A 24,187-nucleotide genomic window follows, 5' to 3' on the forward strand; every position below is an offset into this window, starting at 1 on the left:
CAGGCAGAGCTATCCTGCCCTGCCCGCTGCTCCCCTCAGCAGTGTATTTCTTCAGTCTGCCTGTTCTGCTCCCCGCTCTGGCTCTGGTGAATTCTCTCACCCTCCCACGCTTCTGACTGTACCCAGTGCTTGTATAAATAAATAAATAAATCTTTATTAAAAAAAGGAAAGAAAAGGATATAATTCTGCACCAAAACATAAATTTAAAAAAAGGAAAAATCAATTACCTGTCCATATCCTTGCAAGTAAATACAATGTCTTTTCTTAAATCTGATTTCAGTTGTTTTATGGAGGAGCCTGAGCATGAGTCCCTGGAAAAGAAAGAGGCAAGTGTTAAAATAACAAGATCTCCTGGATATTTCTTGAATCTCTTAGTTTCTTCTGAGGAGCAGGCAGGCCCTGGGCCAGGCTCTGGGCAAAGAGTGGAGCAGAGGTAGGGCAGAGGAAGGTGGGAACTAGGTGGGTGTCCATTATGGAGACGAAAGGAAGAGAGAGTGGTTGGGCTGGGTTGAAGGGAGAGTGATTCCCCATCCATCCCTGCCCCAGTCTGTTCTCAACATTCTTGTGACTAGGGATTCTTTTATGGCTCAGTTCCTGAAATCACCCTGAGAATACAGGAGTACAAAGCAGCAACAGGTACCTGACAGGAACTCCGCGGTCATAGATCACCCAGGCATGTAGTTTGGTAACCTTTGAAGACAAATTAAGGACTTCCGCACATCGAAAAACACTAAGATAAAAGAGACGAAACATCGTCAGCCCCAAGCCCCAAACTGAACCAGGCATCCTAGTGCCTGTCAAAGCCAGTAGGCAGGAGGCCACAGGTTAGAACCTACTCTCTGAATCTGACCCATAATTTGCATGAGAAGCACCCATTTTACTCATTCAGCTTGACCCTATGAATAAAGTTCTCACAACAAGAGCTAATTCTGCACATCAACAGTGATTCTTCGCATTTTCTCATTCCAAAAGGGGACCTTAGGCCACATGAGCTTTCCCTGAAGCCAGTGAGAAGTGCAGTATCTCAGGCCGCAACACCTGCTAAGTCAGAACCTGCTGCTGCAAAGCCCCAGGGGTGCACAGGTGAGCCCCCAAGCAGCACAGGTAGAGCTCGAACCACTGCTTTGAAAAACGCTGATGTCCTGCTCTAACCCCAGTCCCAAACTCTTCCCCATGAGTTGGACAATTGTCATTCCTTTTGCAAATACTGGGCTCCCAATACCAGATGTAAAGTTTTGGAATGTTAATGTTTTCACCTCTAAGTCCACAAAATAGGGGTCAGACAAATACATAAATGCCAATGCTTCTTTGTGGAGTTAGATGTCACTGGAGAGAAGGAAAATAAATATGGGGCACCAGAGTGCCCTGAATACGGAGAACACAGAATGAAAAGGTCCCTGGAGTGGAAGCAGCTGTAAGAACAGGGGCAGCCGGTGACAGAGACATGGATGTGGTAGATTCTGGAAGTGAATTCAAGGAGAATAAGCGCTGATCTTCCTCAGTCTTTTCCTCTGTTGTGGGCACAAAGCTGGACAATTTTCGTGCATCACCTCAGATGATCTTCAAATCACCATCACATCCCGGCTCCTAGTCCAGGGGCTTCAGAGGTCAGGCGCCCTACTGGGGTCACATGGCGACCGCGATGATGACCTCTGGAGTCCAACCTGGATGCCTCACAACACACTGTGACACCCGGCCTGAGCCATAAGGGCCCAGCAGCCGCCACGGCGCCTGATGTGCTCCACTGTCCTTTCACAGCTGGGTGAGAGCCTCATGCTGTGCATGGAGCAGAGAGGAGTCGGAATCAGAAATGCAGGACAGAGAATTTAGAGAAGGTGCAGGTGTCACGGGGCAACCGTGTGAACAAAGATGGGGAATGGACAGGATGGAAGGTCATGAGAGACATTTAAGTAAATCACAAAGGTCAGGAGGAGGAGGAGACACGCAGCAAGGACCACTTCAGGGCTGATGCAAATGAGAAGCTGAACGAAAGTATCAACAAGGAAGACAAAGGTCTCCAGAGAGACACAAGTTTTACCCTTTGAGTCCAAACTTTCCCTTTAAACACAAAATCATATCCTCTTAGAGACGAATTATCCAATAGGCGGTGATGCTGACCACAGAAACAGAAATCATGTACCTGGTTTCATTGTAGGCGACAGACTCACTGTTGGACCCATTGAGTAACACCCAAACCTGTCCACTGGCGTTTTTTGCAAACTGAAAAACAAAAGAGAACCTCACTATCCCTCCGCATGCAAACGTCAGCACCATCCCCAGCGCTTCCACCAAAACAGCTCTCAGCTCAGCTGCTGAAAGATGAAATACCCCGCGTGGGTCTAGCTCAGCGAAGTCAGGTCTGTGAGTGTCGTGACCAGACACTGGAGGAATTTCGCGTCACATGGGATTCTGGAAGGCTCCAATTTGTGTCTGAACAATGAAGGTCGATGTCATTGTTCCCAGGGGAGCTAAATTAGGGTCCAGAAGCCGGAAGTGTAGACACTGAGGGGAACCTCACTGGGGAAGGAAGAGAACACTTCCTGGGACCTGCGGTGTAGACACTGAGCATTTCATTAGTGGGAGTTCAGTGGTGGGGAATTGGGGGAGCCAAGAGGAGGGAGGTAGGAGAGAAGGTGACACTGAGCCCTGGACAGGCCCAAAGAGAAATGCATGGTGACATTATGAAGCCAGGAGTTGTAGTTCATCGTGCAGCAAACATTTAGCTGGCGTCTGTGCTAGGCCTGGGGGATTCAAAAGGAACAAAACCAAGGCAATGACATGTTCCCCAGGAGGCTCACCAGGACCCCGGGACAGCTCAGGTCCCTTCCCTGAGCGACAGCAGCATCCCACATCCTCCATGTGACCTAACAACATCCTACTGTGGTGAGGAGCTTAACCACCAGCGCTGGGAGCGCTTTAGAGTCGGACCTGCCCTGCTGGCTGTGACTGGGGCAGCACCTGGCAGAGGGGGCGTCCAGGAAACTCTGTCACAGGAGCAGAGGGAGGAAAAGGAAGGAACCAGGAGCCAGAAGTGCAGTTCCCTGTGAGGGAGATGAGGAAGGGCAGGAAAAGTTCATGGAGGGCAACAAAGACCAAGAGCCGAAGGATGAACAGGATGTCGCCGAGTCACGGAGGCAGCTGCCAACAGAAAGGTCAGGGGGCTTGAGAGAATAGCGGCCTTTTGGGGGACCCCTCAGTGGATGCTGAAGTGAAGTAGATAAGTCAGTTCATGGAATTCAGGTTCATGAATGTTTAGTCACGGGCTTCGCCTTTTTCTGCAAGTGGTAAATCACCGTAGAGAGAAATTGAAACGGATTATGAAACCCCAGCGTGTCTCTTCTCTCCGGGTATGAGGCGCAGAGGCCAGCGGCGGGGGGTCACCAGTCACAGGGGTCACTCAGTGGAGTGCTGTCAGGGAGCTGAGCAGGGACCCCGCAATATAGAAATAGCAAGAACCCCACAGAGTCAGTACTGGGGCAATTTTCCCCAAGGTCATGTCTCTTGGCAGGAGGAAGGAAGACGGGGTGCAACCACGAAGCCACACTGCCTCTGTGTCAGAGACGGAAGGATGGAGTCTGATGAAAGAAGGTCATGGACACACATCCCTGAGATCTTGGCCAAGATAAAGGTGCAGTCCAGGGAGAAGAGGGGTGGATCTCTCCATGGCAGAGTCACTGAGGTCAAGTCACTAGATGGATTTCAGGCCCTAGAACATTCTGTCTGTGTGTGTCTATAGAAACCTGCGTCTCCCTGAGGTTTACTTTTTAGACACAGCAGAGCCTAGAGGCTTGGAATGACATGGAGCTGAGCGCCAGGCCAGCCGGAGAACACACGTGCAGATGCAGAGGAGGGGCTGCCCAGAGGCCAGGGGCCCCCTACAGAAATGCATATTCCAGTGTCTGAAGGAAAGTCCCTTGATGCATGAACTGCCTTGGAATTAGCCAGTTGTAATGGAACTTCAGTCGTCCACATTTCTTTACCTCTAACGTGATTTTTAGCCAATAAATCCACTCCTTTGCTCTCAACCCCAGTCTCCAAAGCCTCTATAATATCATTCCCTTTTTGAAAGGGGGAGGCAGATTTGAGCTGATCTCTTGTCTCCTTACCAATGGATACTCCATAAAGTCTTTTCCTTTACTCAAAAACCTGGTGTCGCAATAACCTGGTCTCGGCACATCAGGCAGGTGTTTGTGTTACTGGAACCAGCCGCCTTAGTGGCGGAGCCAGCAGGACAGTGGACACGTGTCCTTTCGACCTGCTGCCCTGAGTAGGTTGGGGCAGCTGCTCCTTGGCGCTCAGTCTCTGCCCCTGTAACAGCCCGAGCAGGTGCGAGCTGTGAGCTGACTGGTGCTAAATGGTCCAGTCAGACTTGTGGGTGAAAGAGGAGCTAAGCCAGGGCTGGAGAGAGCTAAAGGAGCCCCTGGGAAAAGAAGACTCGACCGGGGTCCCCGAAGAACAGGGAGTGGGGACACCAGCCCCTGAAGAAGAGAAGACGGTTCTGGCCGCTGAGGAAAGAGGAAAAGCAGCTCCAGCAGCCGCCCTCCGAGGGGGAAGTGGCCGAAGGGCTCTGTCACCCGGGACCTCGGGCCTGACCCTGAGGTTTCTGAGAGGAGCCCCAAGGCCCTGGGCCTGGCGCCTCCAAGACTGTTTGTTGTTGGTACCCGGGTGAGCAGCCGCCCTTGTGGGTCCAGCGAGCTCTGTGCTCCCCTGTGCAGCAGCAGGAAGGGCGCAGAGCAGGTTTTCTATGATCCTGTGCAGACCAGACGGGTAAAGGAGAGTCCTGGAGCCCTCGGTGGCTTTCTCAAGCTCATATTGAGCTTTTTCATGTAGTGCAGAAACCAGGTACATGGCAGGCAGGGGTGCCGGGGGCCAGGAGAGAATGAAAGGTTTTAATCCATTTAAATGGCCAAGGACTGAGCCTGGCAGGTAGGTGGTCTGTAATGTGGACTCTTAAGATTGTTCAGGAAAAGAAAAAGAAAAAAAAAAAGATTGTTCAGAATCCACAATTGGCCAACACCTGGATCAGACAATTAAACAGCCTGAGCGTCCTGGCAGCCAACGTCAAAGAATGGATGGACAAGCCTGGGGATTCTCTTCAACGGGGGCCTGGACCCTCCATGAAACCCTCAAGCTATATGTGAAAATCTTCTGGCACAGGCTTAGGAAAGTCTTTCTCAGGAAAGACTGAATACTAAACAGTTTTTCTTAAGGTCCTGTGATCCAAAAAGTATGAAAACCAACCATTGACCTTTAAATTCTTGGGTCTCCAGAATTCTGGAATTTCACTGATGGTGCTTACCCATTCGGCTGCAGCGTTCCAGAATACATGTGAAGGATATTCAGGGCAGATTCTATACTCTTCTGGATCAGTGCTATACTTCACTTCTAAAAGACACAGTTCACAGAAAGTAAATGAAATGGAAAAGAGTATAATTAAGCTCCATTCTCCCCCGGCTCTTCCGCTGGTGGAGACATTTTCCCACTCCAAGTAGGAGGAGGAAAATGGACACAACTCCACCCAATTCAATAGTGTCCCCCAATCCCTTCCAGATCCTTACCTTGCCCTCAGAGCCCAAGGGGAGCACAGTGACCAGTTCTGAGTCTTCATGCTGGGAAATTAGCAAAAGCTCACCTGACAGAGCAGCCCCAGGCTCATCCCACTTCCAGGAAAACTTAGGTGTGAAACTAGGCCCTCAGGGGGCCTCTGGCCACCTGCTGCTCTGTCTCCTGCCAACACTCTCTTGTTGACAGCTCTCCTCCCTCTCCCCACACCCTTAGGTTCCAGACCCCCTGAGTAAAATGTCTACACCCCTCCCATCAAGAGGAGCGCCACCTTTGGGGAGCAGCCACAGAGAACATGAACAGTTTCTGTGTTTCCTAGCCTAAGGATATTTGCATGAATGACAAACATTTCCCTTTATTGATGTATAAGGGACAAATAAAGTCATAATCTATTTAGATTGTAAAACCTGATGACTTGATATCTGTATATATTGTGAAAAGATCCCCCATCAAGTTGACTAGCACATGCATCACCTAAAATGTATGTTTTCATTTTCATGAGAACATCTAAGACCTTCTCCCTTTGCCAATTTCAATCACATAACACAGTGTTATCAAGTGTAAACACCTCGGAGCCCCTGCTGCGCTTTGACTCTGTTTCTACTAATTTAACCTTTTTATTTTGTTATACTTCACATGTGATGTTGTGCAGAATTTATCTTTCTCTGTCTGGCATCTTTCATTAGCATGATGCACTCCAAGCTGACACACGCTGTTACAGAGGACAGGATTTCCTTTCTTTAAGGCTAAATAATGGTATAATATATAATAATAATAATATATGTACACTTCCATTTTCTCCACTGCATTTGACTGCACACTTTTAATTGTGTTAGTCCTAAAATTAGAAGGAGGAATAGAAGTTCTCACTTACAGAGACCACATGATCTAGTACTGAACCCTAGGGCAAGTCAGGGATCATGAGGCAGCCTCAGGACAGTGCAGGGACTTCAGGAGAGCTAAGGAAGGCTCCAAAGATAAGGACAACAAATTCCAAAGGGGACTAATCAAACACCCCAGCATTAAGGTCAACAGGACATTCCAAACTGAGGACAATAAAGAAGAAAGAGAAGGTCTGGGACACAGAGGTTTAGCTCTGGGCACAGAGACATTGAGGCAGTGATGAGACCACCCAGAACTAACCACTCACAGAGACCCTGGTGGAGCTTTGGAATCATCAGGGAAAGAAGGTGCATATTCCCTGAGACAGGCCTCCACTATGGCTTCCTTGCCCCTCCCTGGCCTGGTTTCATGTCCAGAGTCCCACTTCATTTCTGTTCCTTTTCTCCTCAATAATCTTTGTCTTTCTCTAAACAAACCTGCCTCTTCTCACTTGCTTGCCTGAAGGTCTGCGAAGTTCCTGCTGCGGCTTCGTGAGACACCAGCCCGTGGTGGTCCAGGGGCTGGGATCAGCGCTGCCCCTGCAGCCTGGGATCCATTCCTGGCTGGGAGACTAGGCCTGCGAACCTACCATTCCGGTATCAGTATCCTCAAATAAACCAGAGAACTTGGGTTGGGGTGGCCCGCAGCACACTAGGGGAGGCTGGTGAGGGACTCAGTAAGGTTTCCTGAGTAGAAAACACCTTCTCATATTAAGGAGCCTTGGGTCTTTCTGGGCAAGATACAGAAACATCTGAACAATGCAGAGACCTAAGGTTTCCCCAGCCCCCTTTGTTCTTAGGATATAGTCTTGGTCCCAGAGTTCCTGCTGGTCAAGCTAAAAATGTGGAGTCAGCAGGGGGCCCCTCACCAGGACAAAAATCTTGGGATGAGGAACATCCTAGAAATCCAGCATCTGCTGAACACAGCAGCGGACATTATGGCCAGGTGAGCGCAACCAGCTCGACCACCTGGACGGGAAGTCAAGGGTCACAGGGTCTAGAGAGAGGGAGGTTTGATCAGCAGCTCAAATGGAGCCCTAGTCACTGCTCCTCCCTAGTCGTGCCAGACATTTCTGCATCCCCAATCCAGCTCCCCACCACCCCATTCCTCCACCTTCCCTGAGCCTGATTCCCAATAAATGGGTGACGGTTTGGGGGGAATGGCTGCACCTCCAGAGGTGTGAGCCCCTCTTCATGACTCTCTCTCTCTCTCCTGGGACTCTGAGTTGTCTTTCCTCTGTCCTGCACCTCTCCCATCGCTGCTGCCCTGCAAGGTGACAGACCCAAAGGGGCCCCCTCTGGCTCCCCTGCACCCACACCCCATATCTCCAGCTGCCCTGTGGAAGGAGGACTTCGTCTGGGTCCCGCCCTGGTCCTCACCCTGCTGTAGAATTCTTTCGCCCTAAACGCTGCCCTTACAGAAAGCAAAACCCCAACAATTCAGAAGCCGGCTGTGTCTGTACTCCCAGAGCAGAGGCTCAAGGAGCAGGGGCACCCCAAAGCCCGAAGTCAGTTTTTCTAGAAAACAGAAAAAAAGAAAACATTCGAGGGCCATCCCTGGTGGCACAAGGGGTTGCGACACAACCTGTGAGGCTATCAGCAGCCACGCCAGCGCCAGTTTGATCCCCAGCCAAGGAACTTCCCACATGGCGCAGCAGACCTCTCCTGACTCGCCCGCTGCTCCCCTCAGCAGTGTATTTTGGTCAGTCTCCATGTTCTGTTCCCACTCAGTCTCTGTTGAATCCTCTCAGCCCCCACACCTCTGGCCTGTACCCCAGTTCTTGTATGATAAATAAATAAATCTTAAAAAAAAAAAATCATTCGAGGGCCAAGCAGGCAATGCTCCACCAGCCTGAGGTGTCCATGAAGGGTAAGTGATTTCAACGGGGTCCCTGGGACTCCTCCCAGCACATGTTCTGGGGCCCCTGCCTGAGCCAGGGCTTCTTCACCCTGCAGTTGGCCCAGTCAGTCTCTCACCAGAAGAGTTTTTCTCTCCACACCACTCCAGGTCATCAGCAATGTGGCCTAGGAGCATTTTATTCAGGGTGAGCAGCACCCCTCGGTGACTATGTGCCAGGTCTTTTGTTTTGCTCCAGAAAAGGACCTAAGAAAGAATAAACACACCGCTCATTGAGAAACATGTAGTAAATTTTTAAAATAAACATTATTAATTATTTTATTTTATTTTATTTGTATATTTTTTACATCATTGTTCTTTTTTGTACATGTCTGCTTTCTCCTCTCAGGTGGAGTCCCCGGAAAATCCCGCCACCAAGTCACCCGTGCACCCTCACCTTAGTCCCTGGTGCTCCTCCCTCCCCTGTTAAAAATACATGTTTTTTAAATGAAAGAAAAGCACTGAAGTGTTGAGAGTAAATCCTACACGGCACACATGTGTGTGTTCTGGGTCACCATGTGAAATGATTTCATTATTCTGCTCATACTCAGAAAATCTTATAACAAATCTGAGATGGGAACCATCTGGAGGAGGCATCAGGAGATTCAGAGTTCCTGAAGGATCTGCAAGCCCTTTTGTCTACAGGCTATTTCTGGGAGATGAGCTCCTTGATGCTTAGAGGTCCAGCCTCTCTGTTTCTTTCCCCAGTCTGCCCTCTTCACACACACAAGAAATGAACAAATGCAGTGAGTTTTCGTCAAGGCCCCTTGCAAACCCACGGAAAGTCCAATTTCAGAGCAGTCGTCTACTCCAGGGACCTGTGGGTTCTGAAGAGCAGGCAGGGGAGGGTGGGCTGGGAAGCCCAGGCCGGGAGTCCCACGGCCTTAGGAAGCGTCCCCACTCACCGTCTGCCTGGCCTTGGACACCAGAGTATCGCTAACCTCACCTTCCCCAAATGGAAATGGGCAACAATGATCCCAGAGCTCCTGGGAGGCCGGGATTCAAAGGGACAATGCAAAGAAATCACAGCCTGGTCATTCACCCTGCTGCCCCTCACTCCCACCTGCTCTCTTGGTCCCAGGGGATTCTACAATAGCTCCAGCTTCTAACGGTGGATGGGGCTGAAGATTTGGGGCTCACTGAATTTCCCCCTTAAAATGCTGACTTGTCATATGGGTAGATGTAGTGATGATCCTGCCTGATGTAATAGACATGACATGTGCTGACACTGCAGAGGCCTGATGGATGGAAAGTTGAGGTAGAGCAACTTCAGGTATCCATTAAAGGAACCACTTTTCATGAAGACATTGATAAACAGATGCAAAAATCTAGGGCAGATAAAGCCCTAGCTGTGCAGAGAGGCCCCTGCTCAGTCAAAAAGACCAGTGGGTCCTGGCAACATGCCTAAGAAAATGGCACAAATATAGGCATGAAACCTGAAGCAAGGTGAGATGCTGTGGACTCCACACATACGAGCCCACGTCTCCCCCAGACACTGCTCAGAGACAGAAAATCTTGCTTTGAGTGTGGCCTTCATCTCCCCATAGATGGGGGATACCAGGGACTCTCTGGACTGGGACCATCCATTCTGCATCACCTGTCTCCCAAACCTTGCCGAGAAGTTAGTCACTTCCCATTTGGCTGCCCATTCAGTGGTACCCTCATCTCATTATAATGCACATTCCCCCAGCAGATTCATACTGGGGTTATGTGCTTTTGACTTGAGAAGAGGAAGCCTTGGCTTCTCGATCTGGAAGTGAGCGCTCCAGAGACCCCAAACCTGATGAACATGACTTTAGGGGAGATGTGCTCTTTCCCAGTATGGTCAGTGTATGACAACCTAGAGCTCTCTGGTGCCAGATTGAGCCATTCACATTTCAACTGGTCATTTTCAAGGCCATCACTAGTCACCTAAACTCACCGCAGTTTTCTCTGGGGTGAAAAGGGAATGTTGGCCTCTGACCTACATGCTCCTAGGGTGACTGTGAAGCTCTAACAGGATAAGGCTGAAGAGTCCTTAGTGAAGTAACACAGGCCTCCACACATGCAAACAGACATTGTGGTTGTCATCACCATCACCCTCAGAGGTCAGGGAAGTGCTGTCCTTCCAGAATGTTGTGTTAATTTGATTTTATTTTCATGGGGTTGAGTTGGATCCATGGTCACTTTGTTTTGTCCAATTTCTGGCTTAGTCTCCTTTCTTCTCTCCATATCCCTGTTTCTCTCACTTTGCTCCAGATGTCTTAAATCCTAATGATCTCTTGGTCCAAGAGCCCCACAAACCTGCATTCCAGCCAATGTAACGGTGCCTATATTCTTATGTCCAGATTTTTCCTTTTTCCTCATCATACTCAAAATGTATCCTGTGACCTTGTGCTTCTTGATTTTATCCTCGGTTTTGAAATCAATGAACCTGATTACCTTGTCTCTAGGTATTGCTTGATTCACCAGCTGCATCAGTGGTTGATAGTCTTCTGCTCTAATGTAGCAAGGGTCCTTAGAAGCAACTGCATTCGTGAATGCCTCTGCTATCTTGTCGCAGTTTTTATCTACTCTGTGAGATGAAACACAGACAATAAAACAAGAGTAATTAGATTTCAAACTTATTTTTGTTTTTTAAGTTTATTTTAAATGGAGGTCATCTTTGGATACCCCCACCATAGTGTACCCACCACCAAATCACCCAGAGTCCATTGTGCTCCCCTCCTGTTTATTCTCATCTCCCTGTCTCTCCCTATCTGTCTGCTTCAGTTGTAGAGTCAGCTTTCAAGCTCAGTTTTTAAGCTTTTCTTTATCTAACATTTAGTTTAGTTTTTCTGTATTCCACATATTAGTGACACCACCCAATATTTATCTTTCTCCTTGTGACTTGTTTCACTTAGCATTACTCCTTCTAGCTCTACCCATGTCACCGCAAATGACATGAGTTTATGCTTTTTGATCACTGAGTAATATTCCATTGTGTGTATGTAATACATCCTCTTGATCCGCTCATCTGTTTGGGGTACTTAAGTTTTTTTTTTTATAATTTAACTATAGTAAATAGCCCTACAGTCAAATGGGAAAGCAAATTTTTTTTTTCAATTAGTGCTTTTGAATTTTCTTGGTAGATGCTGAGGAGTGGAATGACTGGGTTGTACGGCAGGTCCATAATTAATCTTTGAGACTTCTCCATACTGCTTTCCACAAGGACTGGACTAGTTTACATTCCCACGAGCAGTGTAGGAGAGTTCCTGTTCTCCATATCCTCGCCAGCACTATTTGTCAAACATATTTCTGGAGCATAATTACCCAGAAAATCACATTTAGGAAGCATTGACTAGCACCCGTTACTTAATATATATCATCTTCTCTAATCTACACAACACTTTCATGTGAGGAACATTTCTCTCCTAACCCTATAAGGATCCTGTCCTTGTGGAGCTCACTCTCTGTATAACCAGATGGTAAACAAATGAACAAATTAGGAAACAAAATAAGTGCAGCTTATGGTAAAAAGCAAGCAGGAAATAAATGGAGGGGGAATAAGAGGAGAAGACTGGATCAATGACCACTTTAGGGAGAGTGGTCAGGAAAGGTCTCCCAGAGAGGTCATCTACGCTGAGACGGTGATGAAGAGGGGGCAGCAAACAGCAGGGGAGGCCGTGCAAAGGCCCTGAAACAGAAAAGAACTTGCCAGTTCTGAGAAACTGAGAGGCAGAAGGTCTAGGAGCAGTTTGGGGAAGACCTGACCTATTATATTAATAGGAATGTTTCATGGAGAGCCGGAGTCTTAGTCCTCTAGAGCTTACCCTTTGTCTCAGTGACAATTAGTCCAGACTGAGAGCAGATATTAGGGTTCAAGATCAGGGCACACCTGGGCATGGAGCCGAGGATTTAAGGGCGGTGTCCTTCAGACACAGAGAATGTCTAAGGAGGGGCAGCTACAGCGGAGCAGCTATGAGAGAAAGAGACCACAGAGAAGCCAGAGAGAGTCCACAGAGAGAATAAAAATTCACGGGCCTGGAAGCCCTGCCGGCCTCTTGGACCCCCAAACCCCCAGCCTTCCTGCCTTGCCAGCCTTCAGCCTTGCCCCCAACAATGGGCAAAGAAAGAGCATTAAAGCCTGAAAAGCCACTGAGGGCTCCAGGACCCTCCTTATCCATGTGCCTAAATCCATGGAGACCCTGCCCGGTGCCTTGCAGGCGCTACTCCTGAAGAGGACACCCCTGTTCCCAGTGATGGGTAAGTGACTGGGCTAGAGAGGGGAGGGAAGGAAGGTAAAAGTCTTACACAAAGAGGGACAACTAACCATATTTTGGTGGTTAAATCCATTTTATACTTGTCAGGCTACTTGAGGCTTCATAACTCTGTGCTGTCCCCACTCTCTAAACCCATACTCATCCTGCAAATAACACACACATCAGGTCCCCATCAGGCAGCACCATCTTCCTCCTAATATGCTGTCCCTCTGGCCCTCCCCCCCAGGAAACTCTTACACTGTATGTCCACACCCCTAAAAGTACTTAGATATTGAGGGGTCACTCTTACTTATTCTGTGAATTTTCTTGCTGTCAAGTCCTGTGGGCAGATTGTCTTGGCTCACAGAAAACATGCAGGTTCCTTGAGCCTTTATTCAAATGGAGCTGCTGGGCCTGCACTGAAAGCAGGACTGCCACCTCCTGGAGAGATGCGCAGCCGCGAGATTCCATGCGGGTTGCCAAGGAGGGTCTTAGAAGACTCTTCCAGAGTCTCAGAACCATGAATTTATTAATTCAGCAAATATCTATTGAACATCTAATATAGGCTAGACACATTGTTGAGCATGTAAGATATACTAGTGAACAAAATTAGCTTCTCTCTCCTTGTGTCACTTTACATTCTACCACAACGAGATTGACTACAAACATAATGAATTAGTGGTTACAGAGAATCCTAGAAATGTACAAGATCTATGGGAAGAAGGAAAAGAGTAGAATGGGGAAGAGGAGGGAGATCGCAGCATTAAACAGGGTGGAGAGTAGATGACCTTTGAGCAACAAATTGAAGGAAATAGAGAGTTGGTCACACAGACCTGCTAGGGAACAGCATTCTTAGCAGAGGGAACAGCATCTCAAAGGATCTACCTATGTTACATGTGATATGTTCAAAACTAACAAGGAAGTCAGTGTGGATAAACCAGGTGAGCAAAAGCAAGGAAATCAGATACTGTTAGACAGAGCAGAGCTTCCTAATACGACAGAGGGAATTTGGCTTCTAGTCATGGTAAACAAGAAATCAATACAGGAAACTGGCAGGTCACAGAATCCATATACAAAAATTGTTTTTATTCCAACATGCAAACAATGCACTAGAAGATAATATTTAAAATCAATCCCATACTATTGCATCAAAAAGAATTAAACATTTAGTAATAAGCTTGACACAGGAGGTGATGGGTGTGTACAATAAAAATTGTAAGACCCTGGCAGATCAACATGGTGGCAAGGAAATGCTGCGAGTAAGATCTCCCATTAAAAAAAGTTAATAGGGAGGAAAAGCGGCAGGTCCCAGTGAGAACTGGGACACGGAAGATAAACAGACGACTCCAGCAAACTACCCGAAGAAGAAAGTTGCCATAAAAGAGGATTAGAAGGGAGGAAGCTCAAAACCCTGCTACCCTCCCCCACCCACAAAGTCGGCACTCTCCGACCAACAAGGAGGAAAAAAACAAAAAAAACTAAAAAACCAGCAAGAACAAACTACGCATCAAGTGGGACTGTGAGTAGAAAGGAACTATTTCAGCCACCACACCCCGTGAACGGGAGCTGTGGAGAACCCTGCAGGATTCGCTGGGGAGGTGAGCGAACTGCTCCAGGCACCATTAGAGAAAAACAAAGACTTCCGGAGACCTACACACAGCCCCAGGCCAGCCGGTAAGCTTATGTGAAAAAGCGGTGCACTTGAAAAGCAAACGCGGATCATGGCTGCCCAGGTCCCCACGCCTGCGACCTAGGCTTGCAGTGCAGGGGCCCTCACTGAGGTGAATGTCCCTCACTGAGTAATCAGAAACCAGGCACCCAGACACGGGAGCAGGGTGCAAAAGGCGCCATTTCTGCGGACACTGAACTGGGCTACAGCCCGCGTCCTGGACCTGAGGGCTTTGGAACTGAGACCCGGGGCATGAAATTCAGGGCATGGGTTCCCCACGACGGTGGGGCACAAGGCAGACAGAGCACCCCAAAGCCGTTAAGGCTTTCCCCACCACTCCCACTCTGTTCCCTGTCCCACGGGGTGAAAAAAACAGCTCCCCAAGGACACTAGGAGAGACCTCTGGTGCCACCTAGTGACCAGAAAAAAAAAATCACCAACACCGCATAGAACAGGGACCTTTCTTGAGTAAAGACTGCTTGAAACCAGCAGAAGGCTCCCAGAGGAGCCAGTGGTGAGCTGGGAAGTTCGCCCACACCAGGCCCCTTCTGGCCTGCAGTCCTAGCCCAGAGTGGGAGCGGGAACCCACCACTGGGGCAGACTGGGTGCGCAGGGAGTGAGTCCCACATTGCCATTTTAGAACAGGGACCTTTCTTCAGTAAAGACTGCTTGAAAGCAACAGATGGCTCCCAGAGGAGACAGAGGGAGTGGAGAAGTTCACCCAAGATGCCGGCCAGTCCCAGCAACACAGTGTCCCAATGCATACGGCAAATTAGAAAACAGACAGTGGGGAGTAGAAGAACCACACGCAACCTAGCAACTCCTCAGGAAAAAAGCACAACACAAAAAGAAAACCACCCCCCAGATTGCAACGACAGTAACTTGGAAGAACATCTGAGCCTTCCAGAAAGAGAATTTAAAATTGCCATGATTAAAAAATGACAGAAGTCATAAAGGAAAACAATGATAAGGGGAATATAATCAATGATCAGAAGAATGAAATTGAGTCCCTAAATAGGGAAGTAAAAGAAATGCAGGAGATCAAAGAATTAATGGAGGCACTAAAGAACTCTGGGAAAAGCAATGAAAGCAGAATAGATGAAATGGAAGAACGAGTAAGTACTCTTGAAGACACAGAAATAAAAAGAACCAAAACAGAAAAGAAAAGAGAAGTAAGAAGGAAAAAGACCGAAGAGACTTCGGGAACTATCTGACTCCATGAGGAAAGGAAATATAAGAGTTATAGGAATACCAGAAGGAGAGGAGAGAGATGTAGGAACAGAGAAAATATTCAAGGAGATAATTGAAGAGAACTTCCCAAACATGAAGAAGGAGCTGAAAATTGATATACAAGAAGCAAGAAGAACACCAAACTTCCACGACGAAAGGGAAAATACAGCAAGACACATAATAGTAAAGCTCCCAAGAATCCAGGACAAGGAAAAAATAATGAAGCTGACAAGAGGGAAGAAACAGATAACATTCAAAGGAAAACCAATCAGGCTGACATCAGACTTCTCCAAAGAAACACTACAGGCAAGGAGAGAGTGGAGGGACATAGTCAACAGACTCCAAGAAAACAGATGCCAACCAAGAATACTCTATCCCGCAAAGCTCTCCTTCCTCTATGAAGAAAGAATAAGGACCTTCCCAGACAAACAGAAACTCTGGAATTTTATTACGACTAAACCCCCACTCCAAAAAATACTACAAGGAATCCTAAAGCCAGAACCTCAGAGGGACGAATAACAAGGAAAGAAGGCCAAAAAAAAAAAGTTATTAAAAGAATAAATAAATAAAATCAAAGGAAAGACAAACACAATGGCAAATACAGATGCTAACATATCAATATTAATTCTAAATGTAAATGGACTAAACTCTTCAATAAAAAGACACAGAGTCACAGGCTGGATTAAGAAACAAAACCCAACATTTTGCTGTCTCCTGGAAACACATTTAGCTACAAAAGATAAAAATAGACTCAAAGTTAAAGGATGGAAAACAATCCTACAAGCAAATGGACCAAAAAAGAAAGCAGGAACAGCTATACTTACATCAGATAAAACAGTTTTCAAACTCAAAAAGATAAAAAGAGACCACAATGGTCACTACATTATGATCAAGGGGACAATACTTCAAGAAGAAATAACACTCATTAACATATATTCACCAAATGAAGGAGCACCAAAATATATCAGACAACTATTGTCATCGCTGAAAACAAACATCAGAGAAAACACATACATAGTGGGAGACTTCAACACACCACTATCAGCAATGGATAGATCAACAAGACAAAAAATAAGTAAAGACACTAAAGCTCTAAATAAGGACCTAGAGCGCTTGGGCTTAACAGACATCTATAGAACACTAAACCGAAAAAAACCAGAGTACACATTTTTCTCTAGTGCACACGGATCATTCTCCAGGATCGATCAATACTGGGACACAAGAAAAACATCAACAGATACACCAAGATTGAAATCATACCAACCATCTTTTCTGACCATGAAGGCATCAAACTAGAAATAAACCATAAAAAGAAGGCAAGGAACTCTCCTACCTCATGGAGATTGAAAACCCACACTACTGGAAGACCACTGGACTAATGAGGAGATCAAAGAAGAAATTAAAAAATTCTTTGAATTGAATGACAATGAGGACACCAATTTCCTAAATGTATGGGATGCAGCAAAAGCAGTAATAAGAGGAAAATATATAGCAATAGAGGCTCACATCAAGAAACAAGAAAGAACTCAAAGAAACAACTTAATTTCAAAGCTCAAAGATCTAGAAAAAGAACAACAAAAAAACCCCAAAACCAGTAGAAGAAAAGAAATAATAAAAACCAAAGCAGAAATAAATGAAATTGAAACTAAAAAAAAAAATCAAAAAGATCAAAATTTCAATGTCATTCTTCAAAGAAATAGAACAATTATTGATGAAATTCATATGGAATCACCAAAAACCCCGAATAGTCAAAGCTCTTTTGAAAAAAAAGAGAAGGGAATGGAGGCATCACACTCCCAGACTTCAAACTATACTACAAAGCCATAATCATCAAAACTGCATGGTATTGGAACAAGAACAGACACACAGGCCAATGGAATCAAATAGAAAATTCAGAAATAAACCCACAGATTTATGGTCAACAAATCTTTGACAAAGGAGCAAAGACTATGCATTGGAGCAAAGAAAGTTTGTTCAATAAATGGTGCTGGGAAAACTGTGTCGCTACATGCAAAAGAATGAAGCTTGACCACTACCTCACACCATACACAAAAATCAACTCAAAATGGATAAAGAACTAGACGTAAGACCTGAAACCATAAAATACATAGAAGGAAATATAGGTGAACACTACGTGATATGCACATCAAAGACATCTTTACAGACACATCACCCAAAGCAGTGATAGTGAAGGCAAAGATAAACAGCTGGGACTACATCAAATTAAAGAGCTTCTGCACAGCAAAAGAGACAATAACCAAAACAAAGAGAAACCCCACCAACTGGGAGAACATTTCTGCACACAACACTAATGATAAAGGACTGATCACAAAAATCTGCAAAGAGCTGATGAGACTCAACAAAAACAAAGAAAATAATCCAGTCCAAAAATGGGCAGAAGAGCTAAAAAGAAACTTCTCTGAAGAGGAAATGCAAATGGCCAACAGGCATATGAAAAAATGTTCAACATCACTTGTCATCAGGGAAATGCAAATCAAAACTACCATGAGATACCATCTTACACCAGTGAGAATGGCACATATTAAAAAAACTAGCAACAACAAATGTTGGCGAGGGTGTGGAGAAAAAGGAACTCTTCTGCACTGTTGGTGGGAGTGCAAACTGGTCCAACCACTATGGAGAGCTGTGTGGAGATTTCTGGACCTACTAAACATAGAGCTTCCATATGATCCAGCAATTCCACTCCTAGGTATTTACCCAAAGGACACAGAAACATCAATTCCAAAGAGCACCTGCACCCCTATGTTTATAGCAGCACTGTTTACAATAGCTAAGCTTTGGAAACAACCCAAATGCCCAAAAACAGATGACTGGATCAAGAAGATGTGGTCCATATACACCATGGAATATTACTCAGCATTCAAAAAAGATAAACACAGGCAATTTGCAACAACATGGGTGGCGCTGGAAGGGATCATGCTCAGCGAAATAAGCCAGAAATAAAAGAAAAATACCGGATGGTCTCACTATAGCAGGAATCTAGAAAACTTAAATAAGGGACCAGGAAAATGAATAACTATAAGAAAGTGAAAATCAAAATCAACAAACAACTATGAACCAGAGACACTCTATGGGGGGTGGGGGTGGGGGGTGGGGAGGGGAAGGATTGGGGTCAAAATAAGGGGGTTGCAATTGTATGGGGAATATAAAAATAAAATTTATTTTAAAAAAATTTAAAAAAAATTGTAAGACCCTGTTAAAAGAAACAGAAGACAAAAAAACTGAAAGAGATTCCATACCAATGTATTGGAAGAATTAACACTTAAAATGGACATCTTACCCAAAGCAATGTACAGATTCAATTCAATCCCAAGATCTAAAAAGAACTCATACAACTGAACCAAAAGAAAACACATAATCTAATTTTAAAATGAGCAAAAGAGATAAATACTTCTCCAAAGAAGACATACAAGTGGCCAACAGGCATGTGAAAAAAGTCAAAACCACAGTGAATGAACACCTCACACCTGTGAGAATGGCCCCTCTCAAAAAGACTAGAAGTGAAAGTGCTGGAAGGGTGTGAAGGAAAGAAACCCTCTTTTCCCTTTGCTATTGGGAGTGTAGACTGGTTCACACCATGGAAAAAATATGGGGTTTCTCAAAATATTAAAAATAGATTGACCATGTGGTCCAGCAGTCACATGCCTAGGTATCTGCCCCAAGGTAGGTATCATCTCACCCTCCCGTGCATCTGGCCTGTACCCTGGTTTTTGTATAAATAAATAAATAAATAAATAAATAAATATTTTTTAAAAAGAGAGACTCCATTAAAGAAAATGAAAAGGTAAGTCACAAAATAAAAGAAAACATTTTCGGTTCACTTCTGACAAGGACTTAAGTTCAGAATACATAAACCTCCTAACCCTTGATAATAAGCACAAAAACCTTATTTTTTAATATTGGCAAAAAGTTTGAATACTTACTTCTAAAAGCCCATGAGACGATGTTCAACATCTCAGTCGAGAGGGAAATGCGAATTAGAACCACCATGAAAATACCACTTTGGGCCTCCCCGGTGGCGCAGCGGTTGAGTGCTGGGTTGCGAAGCTGCCTGCAGCCTCTGCAGCGCCGGTTCCATCCCCGGCTGCTCCCCGGCCACCAGAGGAGGGTCCCACATGGCGCGCAGACCTCTCCTGCCGCCCGCTGCTCCCCTCAGCAGTGTCCTTCGGTCCTTCTGCCTGCTCTGCTCCCCGCTCTGGCTCTGGTGAATTCTCTCACCCTCCCGCGCTCCTGACTGTACCCAGTGCATGTATAAACAAAACAAACAAACAAATAAATAAATAAATAAAAACATGCCTCTATTAAAAAAAAATATATATCACTTTAAACACCCACTGGAGAGACCAAGGGGTGAAAGTCTAACGATATTAGGCATTAGCCCAGCTCTGTGGCGCCCAGAGTAGTCACAGCTGATGGTGGGTGTGGAAGATGACAGTGTCCTTAGAGAGAGTTTAGTAATTTCTTTACTAGCTAAACCACATGGCGCAGCTCATTCACTCCTGGGTATTTCCCCAAGGAAATGAAAACACATGTCCGGGCAACGCCTTGTGCACCAATGTTCCCAGTAGCTTTGCTCATAGTATGCAAGAGCTGCCAGTGTACACACCATACAGACCCGTGTTCATCCTCGGGGAACAGACAGCAAATTGTGAGTCACACCCACATCCATCAAAGGGACAACTACTGGCACATACAACAACCTGGAATTTCTTCTTTTTAACATGGATTTCATTCTTTTTTATTGAATTCCCATGGTTTTACACCCTTGCTCGTGTTTTGGCAGTATGAGATTCCCCTCCCTGCACAACCTGAGTGGCAAAACCATCTTGCTAGAGTCATGGAAGAAGCCAGAGGTGAAAGGATATGATTCCATTTATAGAAACTTTTTAAAAATATAAACTGATATGAGGTGATAGAAAGACATCCTACTGGATATCAAGACAGGGGCAATTATGGCTCCATTGATATAAACTTGTAAGAAGTGTAAACTTGTGCCTAACACCAGGAAGCCGACATACCCTAGTCCGCATTTCTGGGCGCCTAGCCTGCTCCATAGCCCATAACCAGACAGCAACCAGGGAGTTCGTGGCTCTCTGCTGCTTTGCCTGCACAGATTCATGATCTTTCCTGAAGGACAAAGACAAAACACGAGCCCCAAGGACCTTGCCTCCCTAAAAGGAGGAGGCCTGTGACCCCCCTGTACCCTCAGGACTCACCTTAGGGACAGGAAAAGTGCTAGGTGCCACCATCTGGAAACTGCAGAAATGCCAGGACAGAGTAATGTGTTACCCCGAGCCCTGCGCCCTGCTCACCACATGCTGCCTTGAAGGTAGTGGGAGGGAAAGGGCTCCTGGCAGGCAGCACAGGCACGAGCTCTGCCCCTGGCTGTCAATCTGTGGACCTTGAAAAAATCACTGCCAACCCCCATGTCCTCATCAGTCCAATGGAACTGATGCGTCTGAGGATAAAAAGAGTGACCTTCTATCCCAGCTGTGCCATGACTTAGCCACAAGACTGGCTTCATAGACAATGACTGATGAAGTTGTTATAGGACAGGGAGAGGGGCAGCCCAAACCCCGCAAACCTGCCTATTCTACATGGGTTCTGCCATCCGACGCATCAACACAAAACATAGGAGACTTTAATGGGAAGGAACTTTAATACAAGTAGGAAACAATACAGGAAAGGCAAAGAATCTAGTTTCTAAATCAAGCACCCAAAGTCACCCGTCCTCTCCTGGGTAAAAGTCCCCCCAAGCAGGATCGGCCCAGAGCAAGGCCCCAAAGCCTGCCACGAGTCTAAAGCACCTTCCAGCGCGGAACTACAGAAAAGGATTAGAAACAACCAGACAAGCCCGGAAGGAAAAGAGCAAAATCAAAATCAAGACAAAACCTGCCAATGTCCCCTCCCCAAGGGTCTCACCCACATCCGTGTCACCCAGTCCACGACCACAAGGCCAGCGCAGTTTCTTCACGTGTCTCTCGGCTCCATGTGCCTCCTCCAGGTCTCCTTCTGGCTCCATCCTGCTTCCTCCTTCCTCAGTCTCCTCTGCAGCTTCTCCTCTCCCTGCTCAGCTCTACCCTCCCTTGGGTGGGACAGGGAACCTCCCCCTTTTCTGGGGACCACCCTGTTACAAAGTCACACCAAGTCCTGAACTCAAGAGGGTGCGAGCTTGTGGTTTCATGCTCTTCAGTTATTGACTGAAAATACTTAATTTTTATCTTTGCTTTTGTATTTTGTGAGAGGAGTTCAAGGGGCCTTAGAGCCTTGTGCACACCTCCTGCTGTCACCACCTCACAGGGCCACTTCTTAGACATCTGAAAGCACTGCCACCCTCTGCCCCCAGTAGGAGCCTGAGGGCAGGGGACTTAGGGTCCAGCATGTTTTCCCTGAGTGCCAAACTGTGGCACTCCTGAGGGTCTGTTCTCCCTGCAAGAGTCCCCATGGCCTCTGATGTTCACTGCAGCATTATTCACAGTGGCCAAGTTACAGGAATCAATTAAGTGCCCAATGACAGATGAGTGAGTTAAAAAGAAGTGGTGCATATATACACAATGGAATACGACTCAGCTGTAAAAAGATGCACTCTTGCACTTGTCGCAAGGCGGATAGAACTGGAGAGGATTTTGCTGAGTGAAATAAATCAGAAGGACAAAGACAAATGCTGGATGCTTTCACTCATGCTTGGAGTGCAGAGAAACTAAGCAAAGGAACAGACAAAGTTAAGCCAAAATAAACTCTAGAAATCTGAACGAAAAATTGAAGCTACCAGGGGAAGGATGAGGTTTGTGCAGGGAGCCCCGTGGACTGTGCAAGGTTACTGGGGCTTCGAGGGTGGACATGCTATGGTAACAAACATGTAAAGAGATGCACACCTATACACATAGATTATATGCAATGCTGTAAAGCAACGTCAAATTAAAAAGTTAAATTTTAAAAATGCAATTTTGTAAAATTATTTAAAAAAGGGGGCAGGTAAGACCTCTGGGGTCTGTTGCAACAGAGAAACCCCCAGGAGCTTTCACTCCCTGCTTGTTCCCTGCCAGCACCACCTCAAAAAGGGTCTCTGGGGGGAGACAAGCCCTGGGAAGGGAAACCAGCCCAGCGGGAGGGTCTCTGGGGCAGATGAGCAGCTCCCTGAGGGGGCCATGAGGAACCCTCTGGAAGGTTTCCTGGAGCCACATGGTGCTGTTCCTTCCCAGGGTCTGTCCAGGTTCTGGGGCTGATGTCTCAAGTGTCCCTGTTTCCCGGTCACAGATTTCGGGGCGCCCAACCGTGGGTTGCTGGTTTGTGCTCCTGAGGAAACCCCCTCCGCGATCCGGCGCCCCTACCCCCCCACGGCGCACCCTGCGCCCCGCCCCGGGTCCCCTGCGCCCTCCCTGTGCTTTCAGGCCGGCCCGGCGGGCCCCGGGGGGCGCTTGCTCACCCCCCTGAGACGCGCCCGCAGCGGGGTCGGGGCCCGGGGGTGCGGGGGACCCGCGGGGGCTGCTCCCGGCCCGGCCCCGAGGCGGGTCCCGCGGGGGCGGCGGCTGCGCGCGGGGCCGGCGCGGGGGCTTCCCGGGGCGCGGGGTCCTCAGCCCGGACCCCGCTCTGCCCGCCCGGCCCGGCCCGGCCTCTCCCCGGACAGGAACACAAAATACTTCGTTTTGCTCAGTCTACACCGAGCCTGCGCGGGAGCGCAGTGGTGCCAGCGGTGCCACCTACCTCAGGGCCGCATTCCAGGGAGCTGAGTAGTCTCTGCATTTCCACCTGACCATACTCCTGAAACTCGACAGCCAATACCTGAAACAATAGCACCAAATTAACCCCGCGGCCCTGGAAAGATAGCCCCTGCAGAGACACCAGCGCAGACATGCTTCACAGTGCTGGCCTTGGGGACCCCGCGGTGGGGGTGGGGGGCCGCCAAGCTGCAGGAGAGGCGGTGGAGGGAGCAGACAGGAGAGCAGGGAGAGAGACGGCTGGGGGGGGACTACACAGCACTTCCCGCTCCTCCCCGGCCTTTTCTAGGGTCACTTCCCCTCTCAGCCCCCACCCTGCAGCCAGCAGCTGCTGGACCAGCATGGGTGTCAGGACATAATAGAGTTGGGGACCAAAAGGATGGTCCCCAAGACCCCATGATGCTTCTGACCTCCGGCCTCTCTCCATCAGCCATCTGATGTGCTCCCAGAGCTCCCTCTTTCCAGAAGGTTCTATCCCCACATAGGTTTTGGGCCACCCATGGGCTGATCTTCCCTCAGCAGCAGGGTCATCTCCATCCCCTGGGCTTCATTCCAGGATAACACACTCTTCAGAACACCCTGGTGCTGACAATCTATCCTAAAGGGAATCCTCAAAGGCCCCTTCTGCCATGAAGTCCTCCTGGTCCTGCCCCAGCAGGTGGCGCTTTCCTCCTCTGAGACCCTCAGCCCAGCCCCGCACAGGCACAGTCAGTGTTTACTCTGTGCACATGAAGAGCTGGTCCAGGAGCAATCCTGCCAGACAATTTTAGAGAGAGAACAAGAGAAGTTGTGAAATGACAATAAAAAATCTCTGCATGTTGAAAGATGTCTGGCACACAGCACTCCAAGGAAATGGACATTTTCCATGCTACATATCTCAGGATTATTCCCGTAATCCTTGCAATTCCCCTTGGAGTGGGGCTGTCACCAACACTTCTTTTACAGCTGAGAGTACTCAGGAGAAAATAACTTGCCAAAAGTGACATTTT

This window comes from Talpa europaea, assembly GCF_964194135.1.
Source record: "Talpa europaea genome assembly, chromosome: 5".
NCBI lineage: Eukaryota > Metazoa > Chordata > Mammalia > Eulipotyphla > Talpidae > Talpa > Talpa europaea.